Here is a 21,765-nt window from a genome sequence, read left to right on the forward strand (position 1 = left end):
AGATAAACTTTTAAATACAGTGTACAGCAAGGTAAAGATTGCGGCGCCGACGAAATTTAAAATAAGCGATTCGGTGCGCGTGAGTAAATTCAAAACTTTATTCGAAAAAGGCTGCACACCAAATTGGACCACCGAAGTGTTTGAAATTGTTAAGATACAGAAAACTAATCCCGTGACATATATATTAAAAGATTCGCGCAGAAATACCGTCGCCGGTGGATTTTATGAATACGAACTACAACGCGTTGCTAATCCTGATATATATCTTGTGGAAAAGATATTGAGGAAGAGGGGGGATGAAGTTTTTGTGAAATGGTTGGGATTCGATAATTCACGGAATTCTTGGATACATAAAAATAATGTATTGTAAAAAACAAATAATAACAAATATTATATAAAGTTTACATGTATATAAATATACATATAATACTCAAATATACATTTTTTTCGTTTTTTTTTACGACGGTATTCTGTAATGCCCCCATGGTAGCGTATCGATACTTTTAGGTATCATATATTGTTTATCATCGTGCGGACTTAGAGCAATTTTTTTCTGCTGAATGGTATATACTTTATGCATTTTTTATCTTATACTCGATTGCTGCCGCGTCATTTCAATTCCTTCGTTCAAACACTGCATGTAATCGTCAAATATTATCGTTTTCGCGACGACGCTATTTTTGACACCTTTTACCTTTTTCGTATTCTTTTTACCATCTACTTTTAGCGCATATATTTTTGCTCTAAGCCTGACAAATTCTGTCATTATCATACCGTTGTTTTCATCCTTCATCAAACCCGGAACTTTTTTATTCATGAGCAGTATACCATACGCATTGTCTATTGCATAGTCGCTCGTGTCGAACTTGTTGATGTCGCGCTTCATATTCTCATACACGTCTTCACACTCAATGTGATATATGAGACTATCCGTGTCGGTGTACATAACTTTACATTTTTCTTTATTTACATTAGAATCATGTAATCGTGATGAAATTCATACAAACATATCTTGGATATATCAAGTATACACATACCTACATAGATTGGTTTATAAAACTTCACCTCGAGTTTACGTAATTCTACGATCTAGCGATTAAGTTTTCCGAAAAAACGCTCCTGCTATTAAAATTTGGTTTCGCGATCATTGCCTCTGTGCCGTACCTATCGTCCCATTTTGTTATAAGTTTAACATCTACGCGATTCCGCATATTTTCCATCGTTTTGCCGAAAACTGCATTATTCATTAATTTGTATAAATTCTTTTCAAAATCATTTTTCGCCATTGTTCTAAATTGTGTGTTTAGTTCAATATATGTAAGCATGGAGATTGCGCGAATTGTAATATGCGATGAATTTTTGTAACGCGAAGACCGTGTCGCGTACATTGCTGCAGATTGCGGTAGTGTATTACGTATCGTCAGTGTTGCGATGCGGGCCCGGTTTTCTCGCGCATGCGCGGCGAACGTAGCATCAGTGAAGTATCTCTATATGTAAAAAGGTGTACCATTGGTCACCCGTATAATTTTGTAAGTTTTTGTAATTTAAGGAAAAATATAATTTTTTTAAATTATTTTATGGAAAAATATATATATATATATATATATATATATAATTATGTGTATATATGTCTGTATATATTTTATATTATATAAATGTCAATTTATTTTTCCTGAAATTACAAAAGAGGTGTGTGTTATAAAAAAAAAGAAAAACAAGACGGAAGGATATAAAAATAACTTTAAACAAAATATACTTTTACAAAATAAAAAATTTAATTTGGTAGAAAAATTGTGGAATACCAACATTTGTTGCAAGGGTAAGGAAAACTGCCAAAAATCTTACCAGTATTCATAAAACAAAATACATTTATTAAAATACAAAATAAAATTATTTTATAAATATTAAAATTAAATCTTCATAGTAATATTAAAATTTAAAAAAAAATAAATATTACGTCGTAGATGACTACTAAAATGAACAATAAAATAAAATATATATTTTTCATAACTTTAAAACTTTAAAAATTTAATAAAATTAATAAAAATATTAACTATTATATATATAACTTAACTATTATATTTAATGACTTTATAATGAAAATATCTTAAGTTTATTAAATAATAAGACTTGTTATAGCCCCAGAAAAGGCTACAGACTTAATGAATATATACATATATATATATACATATAATTATATTGATGCAGGAATGCATCGCGAGCGAAGCGATAATCGCGCGAGCCGCTGACGCAGCGAGCCACGCGCGCCCGAGACGCGAACACGAAACCGGAAAGGTGTCACCGAATTGCTAAAAGTACAAGCGAGAAAATTCGACTTTGAATTTCCTCGCCTGCACTAAAACGCGAATTCAGCAATATAACCATATTTGGTCATGTTGCTAAGGGACCCCCTCCGAAAAACCATGCAGTTCGGAGGGAAGCTCAGCACCCGCCGCGATGAAGCGACGAGCAGTCGTTGATTAGAACCTAACGAGTAATAATTGTCACGGGCAGCTGTTGACCAGATTCAACAGAGTCATACACGAATAACTAAGAGATATATGCGCGCCGGAGATAAGTCGACACGTATCAGACTACCTGGGCGACAGAGCATACGAGAGATACCGCTTTCTCACTTTAACCGATAATAAACGCGAGTGACATAACGTTCGCTGGGAGCAGTGACTAAATATCGTACCATAGACTTAATTAAAATGTTATTTATTGTTTACAAATAAAGAGGATAATAAAAAAGCGAATACACGATATTGAAAAAAAGAGAAATTAAAATAAAAAGAGGCCACGGCCCGCCGTATCCCCGGCCTTCCCTAAACGATTCCGAAAAAATCCTGTGCCCCCTCCCGGAGGCACAACAATTTTGGTGACAGCGGTGGGATCCAGGGAACACCCCCGGTGGATGTCAAGGAGTTAGCACCTCGACCGTCGTGCAAGACCTGCAATAAAATACAAAGTGCGTAAACAGGCAGGCACGTCAGAAAGTTAGCAAACACTAACGGACATCAAGAAGCCAAGAAAAAACTACATGCAGAGCAGACGACTACGGACCACGAAATAAACAGAGCATCGCAGAATTGGAGCAAGGACGCGAGCCGCCAAGCCGCCCGACCTACGACAACTCCATCGACGACGCCTTATCAGCCGCCGAGCGAAGGACGCAACGTCAGCGAAAACCGAGACAGCGAGCGAATATGCGAGCGATACTACTACTGTAAGTCCGAACCAAATTAATTTTAATTAAATTTGCGTGAATGTCGGAAGGAAGAAACTTACCGAAACCGATAGCAAATAAGTCGTGGTTGCTTAGCGAACGAGCAAATCGAGCTATAAAATATTGCGAATTAAGTCCCGCGAGTGTAGCCGTAGAAGCGCTCCGAGACATACGCGACAGTGTCCGACGGAACCTCGAAACTCGATACCCGAGTGATAGCGACACAGAGCTACCGAGCAATGTTATAACAGAACGCGAATTTCCATTTACGAGTTTCGACGCGAGTCTTGTTGAAAATAATCCGACTGACCCCACTGACGATTTACACGACTCAACCAGACGAACGAGACCATATCTTAGTCGAACTCCAAGCCAGGTATCACTCCGGCGAGAATTTTCATTGACATCTTACGAGAGCGAGATTTTTGATCCCGAAGAAATCTACGCACGAACGCGCGAGATGGCAGAAGCTCAAAATCCCCGCGCGTCTACGTCCGCAAACGTGTCTAATGACGCGGTAGACGACGAGATCGCACGATTGCGACGAACAATTAATCAACCGATACAACCGCGAGAAGAATCGACAAACGACTCTACGTCCGCAATGTTAAGAGAAATGCGCTACGCAATACAATTCTTAACAGAGCAAGTAGCTCAACTACCGCAACGCGATCAAAATACAAGCCGTCGAGAAGAACTTTCCGAAAGCATATATTACGGACGGACCGATAGCGACGTTAGAAACCGACGTAGTATGGCACCCAATTTCCTGACGTTAAAGAAAGCGAGACAAATGATTCCGGAATTTGACAGAATGTCGCGACACAAGTTGCAAGATTTCTTGAATTCATGCACATACGCAATACAAAATACAAATCCGGCAGACGAAGAATCTCTTATGCAGGCGATATTATATACAAAGTTACGCGGAAAAGCGCGACAAGATTTTGAAACGCGCGATATACGCACTTTCGATGAATTTCGGACGCAACTCGAAGCTTGTTATCAAACGAAACAAAGCACGACACACTTGCAAGTCGAATTTAATTCATTAAAGCAAAAAACAAGCGAAACCGCCTACGCGTTTGGACAGCGAGTCGATCTAGTAGCTATGAAATTATATGACTATGACCGAAGGAAAAGAGCATACTCTAGAACAAAAACGCACAATTCAGCAAATTATCAGAGACCAAGCGTTAATTAATTATCAAATCGGACTATGCGACGACTTGAAAGTACTCGTACGGTCACAACGCTTCTCGACATTGCAAGAGGCGATAAACGGCGCGAGCTCGGAAGAAAAACTTATTAAGCCGATGGGAGCGAGAACAAACAGTTATCAAAATAAAAATAAACTCGACTCGAATTACTCGCGACCGCCTCGAGATACTAATGCAACATGTTTTAAATGCGGCAAGATAGGACATTATGGACGAGATTGTCGAATGAGCAGATACGCTCTGTAACCCGAAAGACCACGCGTCAATGTGGTAGAAAAATTTTGCAAGTATTGTAAAAAGCGCGGACATAATCGCGACGAGGGTTGGTCTTTAAACGGCCGACCGCAAGGAAAACCACAGGATCGAAAAAACCCGAATAACGCGAATAAATCGAGCGATATTCAAAATAATTCAAAAGGAACGTGTTATAAGACGCGAGGAAAGAGTTCCGACTCCGAGCGTAGTAACAACGAAGAAGAAAGAAGCGATAGCAAGGCAAAGCGCGCGCTGGAATATCAGGTGACACACGTACGACAGACGCGAGATAAACAAGGACTCGACGTCGTAACGATGCCCATACGCGAAACGAAGACAGGGCGCATAAACATGCTATACGATGCGACCATATCACTAATAAAAGTAAAGCATTTAAAAGGCGAAACATTGATATACAATAAAAAATTAGCGTTAATAGGAATAACCGGACACAAAGTATATACAATAGGGAAGATGCATGCAACAATTAATCTAACCGGACAAGACATTAAACATGCAATTTACGTAGTAAAAGACGACTTCCCCATGGAATACGACGGGATATTAGGAATCGATTTCCTAAGGAAGCAAAAGGTATCCTGCGATTACAAAAATAAAGAGTTAAAAATCGGTAAGGATGTACTCAAGATGCAACCATATACTAAAATTATCTTGAAACCACGCAGTGAAACCATCGTGCAAGCCGCGACTAATCGAAACGAAACGGGAATAGTACGCGCGAAAGAAACAGCCCCTAGAATATATATAGGAAGATGTCTGGTAGAACCGAAAAACTTTCTCTGCCCAATCAACGTTATCAACACAACAGACGAGACTATTGAAATACGTACACCTGTTGTAACTATAAACGACATCGATAAAGATAACCCGCACGGTATCTATACAATAGCCGTGGGGACGGACGATAAAAATACCCCACGTAACGAGCGCATCTGACAATTGTTGCGAACACAGCATTTCAACTCTGAAGAACGACAGGCACTCTCAAAGATATGTGATGAATATAGCGACATATTTCACCTGAATGGAGAACCACTGTCGTGCACTGCGACGGTAGCACACGAGATAAATACGCGCATAGACGCCTCAACGGTATATGTAAGACCGTATCGCCTTCTGGAGAAACATAAGACGGAAGTAAATAAACAAGTGCAACAAATGTTGGAAGACGGAATAATTCGTACCTGCGCGAGTCAATGGAATGCTCCGCTATTAGTAGTACCAAAAAAGACCGACGTATCAGGTAAACCGAAACTTCGAATAGTTATAGACTTTCGAAAGCTCAACGACTTGACGATCGGCGATTCTTCCCCTCTGCCTAATATTACGGATATACTGGACCAGCTGGGAAACGCAAAATACTTCACAACATTAGATCTAGCATCTGGATATCATCAAATACCAATGGCCGAAGAGGACAAGCCTAAAACTGCCTTTTCAACTCCGTTTGGACATTAGGAGTTCAACCGAATGCCCTTTGGATTGAAAAACGCACCGGCGACATTTCAGAGATTAATGAACTCTGTATTGACAGGAATACAAGGACTCAAATGCCTGGTCTATCTAGACGACATCGTCATTTACGGAGCAAGCCTCGAAGATCATAACAAGCGACTCAAGGAAGTGCTGCAACGACTTCGAACTAATAATTTAAAATTACAGCCGGATAAATGCGAATTCCTACGCAAAGAAGTAATGTACCTGGGCCATATAATATCAGAACATGGAATATCTCCTGACCCGTCTAAACTAACAGCGGTAAGAGATTTCCCGACGCCAAAAAAGGTGAAAGATATCCAATCATTTATAGGTCTACCCGGTTTTTATCGAAGATTCATAGAAGATTTCTCGAAAATAGCTAAACCATTAACGAAATTGACAAAGAAAACCGAAAAATTTGTGTGGACCGCAGAGCAACAAAATGCTTTCGAAGTACTTAAAAATAAATTAATAACGGCACCCGTATTAAAATATCCAGATTTCGCTGAACAATTTAATATAACTACAGACGCATCCGACTACGCGATTGGAGCGGTCTTATCGCAAGGAAAGATAGGCAGCGACCGACCGATAGCTTACGCCAGCCGAGTACTGAACCGCGCGGAACAGAACTATAGCACTACCGAAAAGGAACTATTAGCTATTGTATGGGCTGTAAAGCATTTCAGACCCTACGTGTACGGAACACAATTTAAGGTCATTACAGATCACAAACCTCTAATATGGTTATTTAACGTGAACGATCCAGGATCACGATTAATTCGATGGCGAATAAAATTAGTACGATTATGAGACAATACATAAGGCCGGACGTGCGAACGCGAACGCTGATGCGCTAAGCCGCAACGTAACGCGAGACGACGACGAGCAAGAGAGAGAAAAGATCCTCACCGCCGAAGACGAAGAGATGGATGATATCAGCAGCGAAGAAAGAGATAAAGAAGAGGACGAGAAAGATAGCAACGATGCGACACGTGCCTATAGCGCAGATGAAAAGAAACAAATATTATATGAATATCATGATGCACCCACTGGAGGACACCAAGGTATCGAGAGGACGATAAACAGAATTCGCCTCACGCACAATTGGACCGGGTTAACGAAAGACGTCGAACGATACATTAAAAAATGTAACACTTGCCAAAAAAATAAATTATCGCGACGATTTAAAGCACCCCTCGTTATCACCGATACACCGAGTAAACCGTTCGAAAAATGTGCATTAGATATAGTCGGTCCATTAACGATAACTAATACTGGAAATAAATACTTACTAACTTTTCAAGATAGTTTGACAAAATTTAGTAAAGTAATACCGATACCAAATCAAGAAGCGAACACTGTGAGTAAAGAATTTACCACAAAAATAATTTTAGAATATGGAATACCGGAAAAAATTTTAACCGATCAAGGCACAAATTTTTTAAGCGAAATATTTAAAAATACGTGTAAATTATTAAAAATAAATAAAATTCAGACGACCGCGTATCATCCTGAAAGTAACGGCGCGTTAGAACGATCGCACAGAACATTAACAGAATATCTACGACATTATATTAATAATGATCAGACTGACTGGGACGAATGGATTCCGTTCGCGATGTTCACCTACAACACTACGCCACATACAGCTACAGGATACACGCCCTTCGAGCTAGTATACGGACACCAAGCCGAAATACCGACAGCATTAACGAAACCACCACAACCGACATACAACTATGACGATTACGCGCAAGAGCTAAAAGAAAGACTACGCGCCACGAATCAAGTTGCAAAAGAAAATCTCACAGAGAAAAAACTAAAACCGAAGGAACACTACGATCGAACCGCAAAAGAAACAAAGTTCAAAATTGGCGATAAAGTACTCATTTATGATGAAACGCTACGACGCGGAAGATCGAAAAAACTCGAATCTCTATGGATCGGACCGTACATAATAATCGAAAAGCACTCGAATATCAACTACACGGTAAAGAAAGGAAGGAAAAGCACCCGCTTACACGTAAACAAGCTTAAGCCATATATAGAAAACTAGTACTCACCTTCTTCAAGGATCCGTGTCCTAGTCCTCCTCCTCCTCCCCCCGGCGACATCTCAGCTCGAAGAAGTCTAATTGGTCGTGGACCTTCATCAACTCCACGCGGACGGGATGCATCGGGTCTAGGGCGGGCACCACTGCCTGCACAAACCTCACACCGGGTGTTGTAAACGTAACGCGGAGGGACAATGTGCCCCCCGCGACCCGGGAACTCCGGAGAACGGCGCTCCGCGCCCGCACTACGGGGTCCACCGGCGGCGGTAAACCCACCACCGGTAGGCGACCCCTCACACAATCACAGCAGATATCGGGATGAATACCATCCCGATATCCATCACACTCGCGACACATTGGCAAGCTCCAGTGCAATAAAAAACGCTGCATCTTGCCTATATGACCGCGAGATCTACCTCAACCAAAAGTCGTTGAGAGACTAAACCAACATTATAATATTACCGGTGTATCACCCGCTGGATTAACGCGAACCCCGCGAAGTCAGGGAAGGCAAGCGACACCCAAGAGATAAAATATAATAAAATGAAATATAATATGATATTACAGGACATTCGCCTGTTGGATCAGCAAAGGTCACACGAAAGACGACGAAACGAATCTCTCATACCAGATACAAGAATTTAAACATAACCCAGGGTTATTCTTTGAAGAAATCGGACAAATCCACTACGCAAAAGAAAACTGGAAACTAGTAATAAAATTAGACTTATCAAACTTAAAGACGAAAGATACGAGCAAATAAACGAATATTTAAAATAGACCGAAAGATTATGCGAAACTATGAAATTTCACACTCATTATCTTCGAGATACATGTGTGAACCTAGACATTCTAACAAAAAGAGAAGCAAAATATTTAAAAAATGTCATAATACAAATTAAAACAATATACAAAAAACAGACAAATAAACGACGAGGACTCATAGACGGAATAGGTTCCTTATCAAAGTCTTTATTTGGCATAATGGACGTTAACGACGAGAAACGAATTAACGAACAACTTAACATATTAGAAAACAGTCAAAAAACAATACAGCATGCCGTACAAAATCAAATTAAAATAATAAATACGACTATCGGGCATATTGATAAAATCGAAAATACAATACAACGTAACGAATACCTCTTACAGAAACGAGTAAATGAATATATAGAACGCAGCGAGATAAACGAACACTTTACCATAATTACCGCAGTAATAGCAGAATTAATACGCGACGCGGATAACATTATAGAATATCTAACATATACAAAAAACGGAGCAATGCATCCGAGATTAACACCAATAGATAGCATAATAACACATTTAAAGGAAGCAACATAGCAGTTGCTACAAGGACTGTACTTCCCTTTTCAAGTACACACCGAAGATTGGCTTACTATAGAAAAATACGCGAAAATAAGCGCATTCAGCGATAAAGCAATTATTTATACCATTCTAATTTTCCCATTAATTGCGCAACCAAGCTATACCATAATGAATGTAATTGCGTTACCTGTATTCAGTTATAACAATATATTCGCAGTAACAGAAATTAACCATAAAATAATTGCGGTAGACAAAGAAAAACTAACATACGTTATAGTAACAGAAAAAGATTTAAAAGATTGTATTAACATTAACTCACAATACACATGTGAGCATGCGACACCGACATATAGAGTAAATTTAAATGCACCATGCGAAATACAAATTTATACACAGCAGCGTCAACGTAACTGTAAAACGAAACACATTATATCAATGCGTACCACATGGATCGCATTACAACAGCCACAAACATGGCTCTACTCGACTGCTACCGAGCAACAATTAACAATACAATACGACAAACGACAAGAATACAAAACAGTGATTAAAAACACTGGGAAAATTACGCTGAAGGGAAAATGCAAATTAATAACTCCAGACATGACTATACAGACGAAACAGACAATCTATGAAACGGATATAGAAACGTACCTGCCTGAATATAACTTGACACTGGTACGAGAACGCAACACGATAACACACGATAATGACACGATACAAGACATAGGTCAACACCGAATGGAACTGACAAAATTAAAATTACAACTAGAAGAAATAGACAACAATTTAAAAAGTAACGAACAAAATTTCTTCGCGAAAAAACAATTCGTATATCCAATAGCGACAAGCGGAACAATCACGATAACAATAATAATAATATTAATTGTACTTTACATAGTCATACGAAACAAAAATAAAAGAAGGAAGCGACCATTAATTAGTATATACGACGAAGAGCGAACCGATCGATCGACTCCCGAAACCAATATTAAAACGTAGCCTAAGCACGCGATTTTAGATAAGAAAAACAATTATATTTAAATATTGTAAACGCGAAAACAAACAAAATTGTAAACTAGAATAAGAAAATAATATAAAAGAAAACATATAGTATATATATATATCGGGAAACTTAAAACTTAAGAAAAAGAAATAAATTCCCTAAAACAGAAAACGTTGTACCTCCGTTTTCTTTTCCAACGGGGGAGGGGTGTTATAGCCCCAGAAAAGGCTACAGACTTAATGAATATATACATATATATATACATATAATTATATTGATGCAGGAATGCATCGCGAGCGAAGCGATAATCGCGCGAGCCGCTGACGCAGCGAGCCACGCGCGCCCGAGACCGAGCGCGAACACGAAACCGGAAAGATATCACCGAATTGCTAAAAGTACAAGCGAGGAAATTCGACTTTGAACTTCCTCGCCTGCACTAAAACGCGAATTCAGCAACATAACCATATTTGGTCATGTTGCTAAGGGACCCCCTCCGAAAAACCATGCAGTTCGGAAGGAAGCTCAGCACCCGCCGCGATGAAGCGACGGGCAGTCGTTGATTAGAACCTAACGAGTAATAATCGTCACGGGCAGCTGTTGACCAGATTCAACAGAGTCATACACGAATAACTAAGAGATATACGCGCGCCGGAGATAAGTCGACGCGTATCAGACTACCTGGGCGACAGAGCATACGAGAGATACCGCTTTCTCACTTTAACCGATAATAAACGCGAGTGACATAACGTTCGCTGGGAGCAGTGACTAAATATCGTACCATAGACTTAATTAAAATGTTATTTATTGTTTACAAATAAAGAGGATAATAAAAAAGCGAATACACGATATTGAAAAAGAGAGAAATTAAAATAAAAAGAGGCCACTGCCCGCCGTATCCCCGGCCTTCCCTGAACGATCCCGAAAAAATCCTGTGCCCCCTCCCGGAGGCACAACAGACTAATAAATAATTTAAAAATAAAAATATTGCACTATCTTGGGTAAAAAGTAAATTTAAAAAATAGATAAAATTAATATACATATATAAAACACATGTATTTAAAAATAAAAATATTGCATTATCTCTGGTAAGAAGTAAATCTGAAAAATAAATAAAATTAATATACACATATAAGACACATGTATGTAGCATGCATTAATAAATATTGGCTAGATATGTGAAAATTAATTAAAAATTAAAAATTTTGCACAAAAATTAAAAATAAAAAAGCAGAATTATAAATAAAAAAGCAAGAATATAATTAAGCACCATTAGATTTGCCTTTTTCTCTATATAAATTTTGAGTATTATGCAGTTCAAGATGCCTTGAGTCAGGTTCAAAATTTATGCTCCTCGATGGTGCGCCACCTTGACGTGGTGGGGAGGCTCTGTCCCGAAGCCCCGGGAAACCGGAGTAGAGGGATAGCTAAGAGTGCACCTTTAACCGGATTTCCTCTTGGATCCTGGCTCGGGCAGGATGCATAGCACCGGCATGCATACCTGGGTGTCAGACGCGTACGAATCGGTCCCTGCTACAGGCGCGACGGTCGCGGCGGAAATGATGGTGAACGCCACATAGTACGCCGGGGGCGAAAACCCTTAAGCCGGAGCGTGGCTGGGCGGGGGTTGAGGAGTAACGAAGACACTACGCGAGGGCCTTAGCGTGCCCGTCTAAAGAGCGTTCTCCCTTCCGGAGGAGTCCTTTTCAGAAGAGCCGATCGGATGGAGAGGCAACCGATGCTGATCGGGCTCCCCGGGTGTCGATCCTGAAGTGAGGCTTACGCGTCGCAAATCCCAACAAGACGGGAAGCGGCGTTCGGGGCACAGCTTCTTGGGGGGAGGCGGACCTACGGGTGCCGACGAGCCTCCTGGGACGATCGGGGCTTCCGGGCCATCTCGGTGTCGGGGAATCCGCCGGCTCTTCGGGGGCGGCGGATTTCGCCGGCATTGCTTTGATCATTGTAGAGTATAGTGTCACCCTACGATGCAGGGTTCGGATAGGACCTCGACCTGTTGGCTTGACAGCAGAGCGTGGCATCAGGGGCTCGCTCCCCCCTGATTCGGATTTTGGTGGTGGGTGATGGAGGGATTTTCGGCTGGATTCGAGTCCCAAAGTCACCAACACAGGGTGTCAAACACCGCAACAGGGGTCCTCTTTCCCCTATATAGGAATTTCGAAAGACGGATCGGTTAACAGGACGCCCGATGTAGGTTGAAGGACCGCAGTCCCGATGCTATACACGGTACGCACAGGGGTCCGCTTTCCCCCTCGTATAAAAACGCGGAGGCGGGGACACGGGTTAGGAAGCCCGATGTGGGTTGAAGGACATTACCATCCCAATGCTACACACGGTTCGAGCAGGGGTGCGGCTACCTCTTGTACAAAACACGGAGGCGTTCGGGGCAAGATGTTGATCGACAATGCGATAACATCCTGTGAAATGGCTGGTGCCTGACCGGGGAAAACCGGTTCGCGCTGAATTAGGACGTCGTTGCACTGAAGACCCCTCCGGGCCAACTGCCGTTGGGGCTAGTACGTGTCTCGACTCCTTCCCTGGGAACTCGTCCAAGGGGAAGGGCTCTACTGGATCGGGGACTGGAAGCGGGAACCTGTTAGTAGGGGAACCCAGGAGGAGTTCTGCGAAACTAGGGCCCTGTGGAAGGTCCTCGTCAAAGTGGAAACCCATGAAGTGCGACCGGACCGCCAATACAGGAGTCCGCCTAGTGGTGATTCGTCTTGGCCACTATAATAACCGAAAGAGGTACGCGAATGGCTACCTTCCGAAGGTGGACACCGGAGGCAAGGACGTGAGCTAGGGGTGTCACCCGGGGGATGCCAAAGAGGTGGCTGGCCCGAGCGAGTTTAGGGTCAAAAGGGATGTCGCCTCGGTCCGGTCAAACGGCACGGCCTGCACCCGCCTGGGTAAGATGTCCGTTGTCGACAGCCATGAAAATTGCCGACATGGGTTACCTCATGGTTGGCTGGGTCAGGGCAAAGGGGTTGCTTTTAAGCAACCGCCCGCTGCAGTGCCATAGATGCCTGGAATTTAAGCATACCAGGCAACAGTGCAGTGAGCCGGACAGAAGTGACACCTGTTATAGGTGTGGAGGTCAGGGCCACGTGGCGGCCAGATGCACCGGGACTCCTTCTTGCATTCTATGCAAGAGTCGCGGAAGACCATCGGAGCACAGAATGGGTGGACTGGCGTGCAGGGCCTCCAAGTCTGGGAATAGTGGGCAAGAAGTCCTAAAGTGACTACAAAAAGGACGGGCAAGGAGTCAATAACAACATGGCCCTCTGTGCACTCCCCACTCAAGGAGGAAGGCAGCCCCCTCTGCTAAAGAGAAAAATGGCAAGAGGAAGGGGGCTCCCCAAAATAAAGTTACAACGAAGCAGCAGGGTGAGACTGGGATGGACAGCAAGAGGAGTGCAGGTATGGCCTCCCCCTTGTCGGAGGAGCCGGTACCCGCTTCGGGTGGCTCTGGATGTATGGGTCCGCAGGAGACCATGGACACCTCCAAACCAATGTCAACCACTCCGCCGCTGCGCAGGACCTCTTGTGCCAGCACATGGCGGAATGGAGTTCTGATTTGGCCATTGTTTGCGAGCCCTACCGCGTACTTCCCTGGTCAGATTGGGCGGGGGACAAAGGGGGGCTTGTGGTAATAATAAATGGGGGAGGACCGCGTCCTCTTCCCTTCGACTTAGTTGGAAGAGGGGAGGGATTCGTGGCAGTTGGCTGGAGAGAAGTCACGGGTATATTACTCACCCAATCAGCCTCTCTCTGGCCTTGAAAGAATGTTCGAGGACATCGAGATAATTGTCCTAAAATGGCTGGTCTGGTCTTGGTCGCCGGGGACCTCAATTCCAAATCGGACGCATGGGGATCTCCGGTGACCAATGAGTTTGGCAGGACCGTGGCCGAGTGGGCGGACACCCTGAGCCTCGTTGTCCTCAACAGGGGGAGTGAGCCACATGTGTGCGACATAACGGCTCCTCGGTAATAGACATCACGCTAGGGAGCCGAGGGCTGCGCGCATGGTGAGCAGTTGGAAGGTCCTCGAGGGGTAAGAAACACTGGCCGATCATCGGTACATCCGATTCGGCGTCTTGAACCCCACTATGGGAAGGGCGGCAGCGTATGCGAATGATGGGCCGTGTTCACACAGCCGACCACCTCGGTGGTCGGTGAAGAAGATGGACGTGGATCGCCTCAGGGCTGCGGCCGGCATGGGTGGAACAACCACTTGAACCTCTGCATGATGTGGATGACGGGGCGGCCGCGCTTCGTGGGGCGGTCACGGAGGTGTGTGACGCCGCTATGCCCCGGAGCCGCGATGTCCAGCGTAAACCGGCGAAATACTGGTGGTCGGATGAGCTTGCTGGACTCAGAGCTGATTGCAATCGGGCCAGACGGGCGTACACCAGATGTCGTCGACAGTTAATGTGTGAGCCGTTCCCACGAGTGGGAAAGGCCCGTGCTACCTCGCCCTTTCAGGCATACGCCACATTTTTACATCCACTGTCTATCGGAACCGCCCCGAGACGGGCGATGGAAAAATCCAGTAGCGCCTGCTGGTTCGTGTGTGCAGGATGGACAGTTTGGCCACGACAAATAAGCCCATCCTTCCTTCCTTAGGGTGACATAAACTCCGCCGGCTGGCATTCGCCACTATCCGACTCCTTCACCCCGCTATCTTATCCGTCGTGCCCACGGGGACCACGGGGAGGCCTGTCCATTTGCATCCCGACCTGGATGAACGCTTCTGACCCTGTCGGGCGAAGGGAATGGTGGGATAGGTGGGCGTAATAAGGTAAGTGGAGTCCTACCTAATTTTATCTAACGCGACGCGAACGCTGCTCGAGAGCGTGGTTGTCCCGAGAAGATTACGGGATCACACCCCCATACCCGAAGGCTCCGACCTCTTCGGTTGAACAACGGACCTACCTAATATATTATATTATCTACGTTTCGTATCCCTTCAGCCAAAGGGATTCGCGGCAAAAATCGGTGAATACGGAAAGGGCCTCTGGGTTTGACACGAAGAAGCGTGCCACATCCGGCCACTGCCATTCACCTTCCGGTACGACGCTTCGCAGTATCTCTCTCTGCGCGTCAAAGAGGGGACATTCCAGCAAGAAGTGCTGGACTGAATCAATTCCACCTCCGCAAATGCACACGTCACTTTCTACGAGACCTAACGACGCGAGTCTTTCTCTAAAATCTCCGTGTCCAGTGAGAACCTGTGTGCTCCAATGGTTTATTTCTATCTCGCACGTCCCTAAAGAAGGCGAACGTGGTACGACCCTTACTTGAAGAGTTCCATCGGGTCTGCCACATATTTATCGCCTCATTTTTAATTCCTACGATCGCGGTTTTTCTTTCGGTTCCGGCGGGGATCTCAATATTACCGATCTTGGCGTCTTTTCCCGACCTAACGTTATATCGCGCGGCACCTTCGCGAAGGACTATATCTACAGGAGTCGCTCCTCCGACAACGCAAAGTGATTCCCACGAAGCCGTGCGGTATGCGCCAGTCATTGAAATTAAGACTCGACGCTGCAGGGCTTTCAGAATTCTAATGTCTCTCTCCGTACACAGGTCGGCCCACCCCGCAGCGGCATAAGCCACTGTCGGTGCGAACACGCCCCGGTAGATTGTGGAGAGTGTCCTAAAACGCAGGCCCCACTGGGCTTTTGCTACTCTACCTAACTTCTCGAACAGCGGCCCGACTTTGCTGTTTAAATATTCGCAGTGCGATCTGACCTTTAAATTTCTATCTAAGTAGACGCCAAGATACCTAACCGTTCGCTTAAATCCTATTTTCGTTTCACCGATTTTAATGATTGGCGGTCTATTCTCGAAGTCGACGGTTTTCTTATTTGTTTTTCGCTTCCTATCCGGTCGTGCTCCTCCCCGTCTACCTATCGGGTTTCTCGCGATCGCGTCGGATTTCAGAATGATGGCTTCAGTTTTACGCTCGGAAATCTGAAGTTTCGCGGACCTACACCATTCTGTTATTATGTTAACTACACGTTGGCCTTCTGTTTCTAGTTCTCTTCGCGAGTTTCCGTTTATGACGACCACGAGGTCGTCCGCATACGCGGCGAATCTATCTGGAATCACGTCTTCCAGTAATCTCAATAGGCCATCAAACATGAGGTTCCAGCAGGCCGGGCCCAGAACGGAACCCTGAGGGCACCCCCTCTCGGCCCGCTTGGACACCTCCGCGGAGCTAAGAGAAATTTTTACACTTCGATCGCTGAAGTAACTCCGGAGTACTTCGAAAATATTACGCGGACAATCTCGTTTCTTAAGGCTATCTAGCACAAGGGGCCACCAGACATTGTCAAAAGCCCCGGAAATATCGAAGAGAAGCGCAACGGCGTACCTCCTTTCGGAGGCAGAGACCATCCGTCGCAACTCCACGACAGCTTCCTCCGTCGACCTTCCGGGCATGAACCCGAATTGTCGATCGGAGACCTTCCCCGGTGCCAGTGACGTGTCTAGCAGACGAGCTTTTATAAGCTTCTCGAAAAGTTTTCCTACTACGGAGAGGAGACAAATGGGTCTGTAGGATTTCGGGTCTCTCTCATCCTTGTCTTCGCCTTTCAGGAGGATTCGGAGTGAACCCTCCTTCCAGACAGAAGGAAAGACGCCCCACTGGAGACACCCGTTAAAAAGCCTAACTAGTTGACCGGGGATTATTTTACAGGCCGCCTTGAGTACGGCGACCTCGACTAGATCTAAACCCGGAGCTTTATTGTTTTTAAAAGTCTTCACCGCGCGAGCCATTTCCGCCTCCGTGAAGAAAGAGGCGTCGGCTGTATCGGGAGCTACCCTGCATGCGTTTCTAATTTCACGCTGTTCGAGCATGTCTTCTATCTCCCGGTCATCTGGGATGTGCACATCCAGGAGGTAACTAGCGGTCTCCCCTAGTGACTTTGTGGAATATTCGCCACACCGGAGTGTGCTTAGCACCCCCTCAACCTGGAGTTTGCTCGCCTGTTGCTTGTAAACGAAGCCCCAGGGCTCCCGGTTGCCGTGCGATGTGACGAACTTCCGCCAGCTTGCGAGTTTCGCCCGCCTCACCCCCCTACAGTACTGCCTTTGTGAAGAACGGTACTCCAGCAGCACCCGGAGGTAGGTAGGGTCCTCTCGCCCTCCCTGAAGGGCACGGCGCAGCCTATATACCTTTTTCTTAATTATAGTTAGTTTTTTTGTCCACCACGGGTTGGACTTCCTAAATTTGCGCTTCCTAGGCATTGACGCGACACAGGTCTCCGTGAGCACCACTGTGAGCGTTTCTGCCATTTTCTCTACTTCTATTGTGGAGCACAGATCGATAGCCTCCAGTTGCGATCTTGAAAGATCTGTCAGGGTGACAGAGAACCGTTCCCAGTCGGCCCGACTTGTGTCGAACCTCGTGTTCCCAGCGCCCCGATCGGCACCTGACTCTTTTGGCAATCTCAATCTTATGTCCACGGCCCTGTGGTCACTGCTGGTCCAGTCACACCTTACCTTCCAGTCACAGATGAACTTGTTCATGGAGGGCGACGTCAGGGTTACGTCGATGAATGACGAACCCCTTGTCGTCCAAAAGGTGGGTGGCTGTCCAGCATCGTTGACCACTGTCAAGCCAAATGCTCTGATGAGGTCCTCGAATCGGGCACCTCTATCGTCTGTCTCTTGGGGACCCCAGAGTGACGATCGAGCATTGGCGTCTACACCTATAATAAGTCTCTCCCCCCTCAGTGAACGAAGCACCGTTTCGAGGTGGCTGAGGTGCTTCTCAATCTCGTCGCTGTACTGGAAGTAGCACGAGACAACGTAGAAGGAGAAGCTGGAAGCCCGCACTTCCACGCAGACACAATGCGTAGTGCTAAGCTGCGAGACGAAAACTGTATCTAAATTGGGATTGCAGATTACCACTGCTGCCCACGGACGTTGTGAGCGCACTGCGGCAACCCTCATCCCTATGCCTAATCCTACGACTTTGTAACCCGAACCTTGTTTCCCGACGTGTGGTTCCTGCAATGCTAAGACGTCAAGTCGCTTTTCGACTACGAGTTGACGTACCTCACCCGTTACTACAGCCGAACGTCGCATGTTCAGCTGCAGCATCCTAACACCCGTGGACGCACTACCTAAGCTAGAGCTTATCCTACCTAATTCCTGTGGCGCCGGGCCACTCGCTGTGTGGGGTGGGGTTGGGTCCGCGAATCTAACCGTCTTTCGCACCGTTGTCGCAATGTTCGCGGATCTAAGCGCGGGTCTAATCGCGGGCCTAATCGCGGACTTTTCTATCTCGCGCGCTATTTGTTTTACGCCGGTCTCCGATTCTCGCGCTGAATTTACCGACGTCGACCTAATCCTAGTAATGAGACATCGCTCTAGTACGACGTACGCGGCTCTAATCCCGGTTGTTTCGCGATTCACGAACGCGGTTCTAGCGGCAGGAAGGCCGCAATCTCGGGGCTGTGCGCCATCGCGTATTGTGTCACGGGCCCGCCCGCGCACAGCTCGGTGAGGCGCTCTCGAGGAGGCGGAGGCCGCCACCGAGCACGCGGTCGAGCAGACCCGCGACTCAACGACGGAGACACCCCGCGCTTCCCTACTCGCGGCCGCGCCAGACCGGAAGCGGTCGGCCAGGCGGGCACTCCTCCTCACCACGTCGAAAATTTTATTTTGAAGCGTCATTACTGTTCCCACGAGTACGGTGGAAGGGGTGGTCGAGCGACGTAGAGCCACCTTTACGCCGCCAAGCCTAAATACTCCGGGAGGACGGCAGGTATCCCGGAGCGGACCGTTCGCGACCGCGACATTTCACGTCTACGCGATCATGCAGACCCTAAGCACGGTTCCTAACACCTTAGTCTTTAGACGTTATGCGGGCCCGACTTCGACGAAAGCGACCGCGACGACAACGACGACCTAACGACCGCCCTAGCCGACGAAGCCACAGACGGCAACATCCGAAACCCGATTGTACCTGAAAGTAAAATTCCTGAAAATAAAGAGAGAATTAGTAGACACGCTCACAGACACACACACACACTCACACGTGGGAGTCACTGGGATCGGGGTGGTCCCCGCCTCTGGGTGACTGAGTCACCCATCCAGTCCTTCGGGCGAGGGTCCCGACCGGCTCCCACTTTTCCCCACTGAGGGACGCTTCACGGCAGGAGCACCCACCGCTCCGCACCCTCATCCCGCGGGAGCACCCGCATAAAATTAGGAGGGGGAAGGAAAAAAAAAAAAAAAAAAAAAAAAAAAAAAAAAAAAAAGGGGGCGACGGCCGTAGACCGTCTGAACAACGCACGCAGTGCGCTTGCCACATAAGAGCCATTCGTTCAGCAAGCTGACACCGACTCGTGGCAATGCTGTTTGGGCACGTTGGCTTCACCTTTCGGTTACTAGGCCCCCTCACCACGTCAAGGTGTGCCCACGAGGGGGTGTCGTCGACGACAGGACGACGAGGAGATGGAGGCCCTCCTAAGGGAGGCTTACATAGCAGGGAAGAAAGCACTCCAAGGTATCATAAGAAAGGCCAAGGCCAGGGCGTGAGAAGAACGGGTCGAAACGGTGGAGAGAGATCCGTGGGGGCGCCCTTATAAACTGGTACGAAAGAAGTTAATCAGAGAAGGCCTCCCCACCGCGGAGCGTCTTCGACCGGCATTCCTCGTAAGGGTGATCGACACTCTCTTCCTTGTAGGCAATGGGGAGATAGCTAAGATAGGTTGACCGCCCGTGCCGAAACTGATCCCGTGGTCCGAGGCGGAACATGGGATCACGGCCGAGGAACTGGGCCGGGAATTAAAAAAGGCTCCGGGCAAAGAATACAGCCCCGGGGCCTGATGGCATACCAGCCAAGGCCCTGGCCTTGGCATCGATAGAGTTGGGGGAAGCGTCCTGGCATTGTTGAACAAATGCCTGGAAATAGGACGCTTTCCCAAAATCTAAAAGGAGGCGCGATTGGTTCTGCTCCCTAAGGAGGGCAAACCGGAGGACTCACCCTCGGCGTACCGCCCTATATGCCTCCTCGATGAGGGCAAACTCTTCGAGAGGATTTTGGCTGCACGCCTGAGAGGGCATTTGGCTCGGATAGGACCCGATCTGGCTGATTGCCAATATGGCTTCCGCGAGGGCCGATCGACGGTGGACGCAATACTCCACGTTAGAGCCCTCGCGGAGGAGGCGATCGGTCAAAGGAATGAGGTTGTGGCAGTGTCTCTGGACATCGCCAATGCGTTCAACTCTCTTCCCTGAGAATGTATTAGGAGGGCCCTCGTGTACCACAAGGTGCCCACCTATCTTAAGGAAGTGATCGGGGATTACTTGAAAGATAGGTACATCACCTACACGGGGCGGTATGGCGCAGTAACACGTCGCGCCGCCGAGAGGGGGGTTTCACAGGGGTCGGTGCTTGACCCACTCCTGTGGAACATGGGATATGATTGGGTCCTCCAAGGAGTCCTTCTCTCAGGCCTATCACTAGTCCGTTATGCAGACGACACACTGATAGTGGCCCGGGGAAAAGGATGGAAGCGGACAGTCCACCTTGCACAAATAGGTGTGCAACATGTGGTAACACGCGTCCGGGCATTGGACCTGAAGGTGGCCCTGGAAAAGACTGAGGCCATATGGTTTGGAAAACCTCGGGCAAGGGAGCCACCAGTGACCCAAATGGTAGTAAATGGGGTCGCTGTCCAGATCGAAAAACATCTCAAGTATCTGGGATTGGTTCTGGACAGCGGCTGGAGTTTCGGGCCGCATATAGTGCGTATGGCCCCTCGGATTAGTACGGCGGCTAATAGTTTGGTCAGGCTGATGCCTAACTTTGGGGGGGGGGGATAGAGCTCGCCGCCTCTATGCAGGGGTCGTGCAGTCCATCGCTTTGTATGGAGCCCCTGTATGGCATGACAAGGTTTGGGCCAGTCGCAAAAGCACGAACACCCTACAGAGTGTTCAAAGGCGGCTGGCTATTCGTGCCATGCGGGGATACCGCACGATCTCCTATGCGCGGTGTCCGGGATGATGTCCTAGGCTCTTACTACGGCTCTGTATAAAGATATGTACAGGGTCGGAAAGAATATCCGGGGATATCGAAGCAATGCCGATATCGATGAGAATGGCGGTCCCCGGGCACCGCCAAACTCTAGGTTGGTGC

At 46.5% G+C, this 21,765-nt stretch overlaps 1 long non-coding RNA gene and 1 pseudogene across 1 annotated transcript; both read right to left on the bottom strand.

The window, feature by feature from the left end:
• Positions 1-322: 322 nt before the first annotated feature.
• LOC140668870 (uncharacterized) lies at positions 323-1,855 on the bottom strand (annotated as a pseudogene).
• Positions 1,856-2,705: 850 nt separating this feature from the next.
• Positions 2,706-11,057, bottom strand: LOC140668341 (uncharacterized). Its single transcript, XR_012047165.1, has 2 exons — positions 8,271-11,057; positions 2,706-2,954 (listed from the first exon to the last, which is right to left on the bottom strand). It is a non-coding gene; the product is annotated as an uncharacterized lncRNA (long non-coding RNA).
• Between the last annotated feature and the right edge of the window lie 10,708 nt (positions 11,058-21,765).

This window comes from Anoplolepis gracilipes, chromosome 8 (genome assembly GCF_047496725.1).
Source record: "Anoplolepis gracilipes chromosome 8, ASM4749672v1, whole genome shotgun sequence".
Lineage (NCBI taxonomy): Eukaryota > Metazoa > Arthropoda > Insecta > Hymenoptera > Formicidae > Anoplolepis > Anoplolepis gracilipes.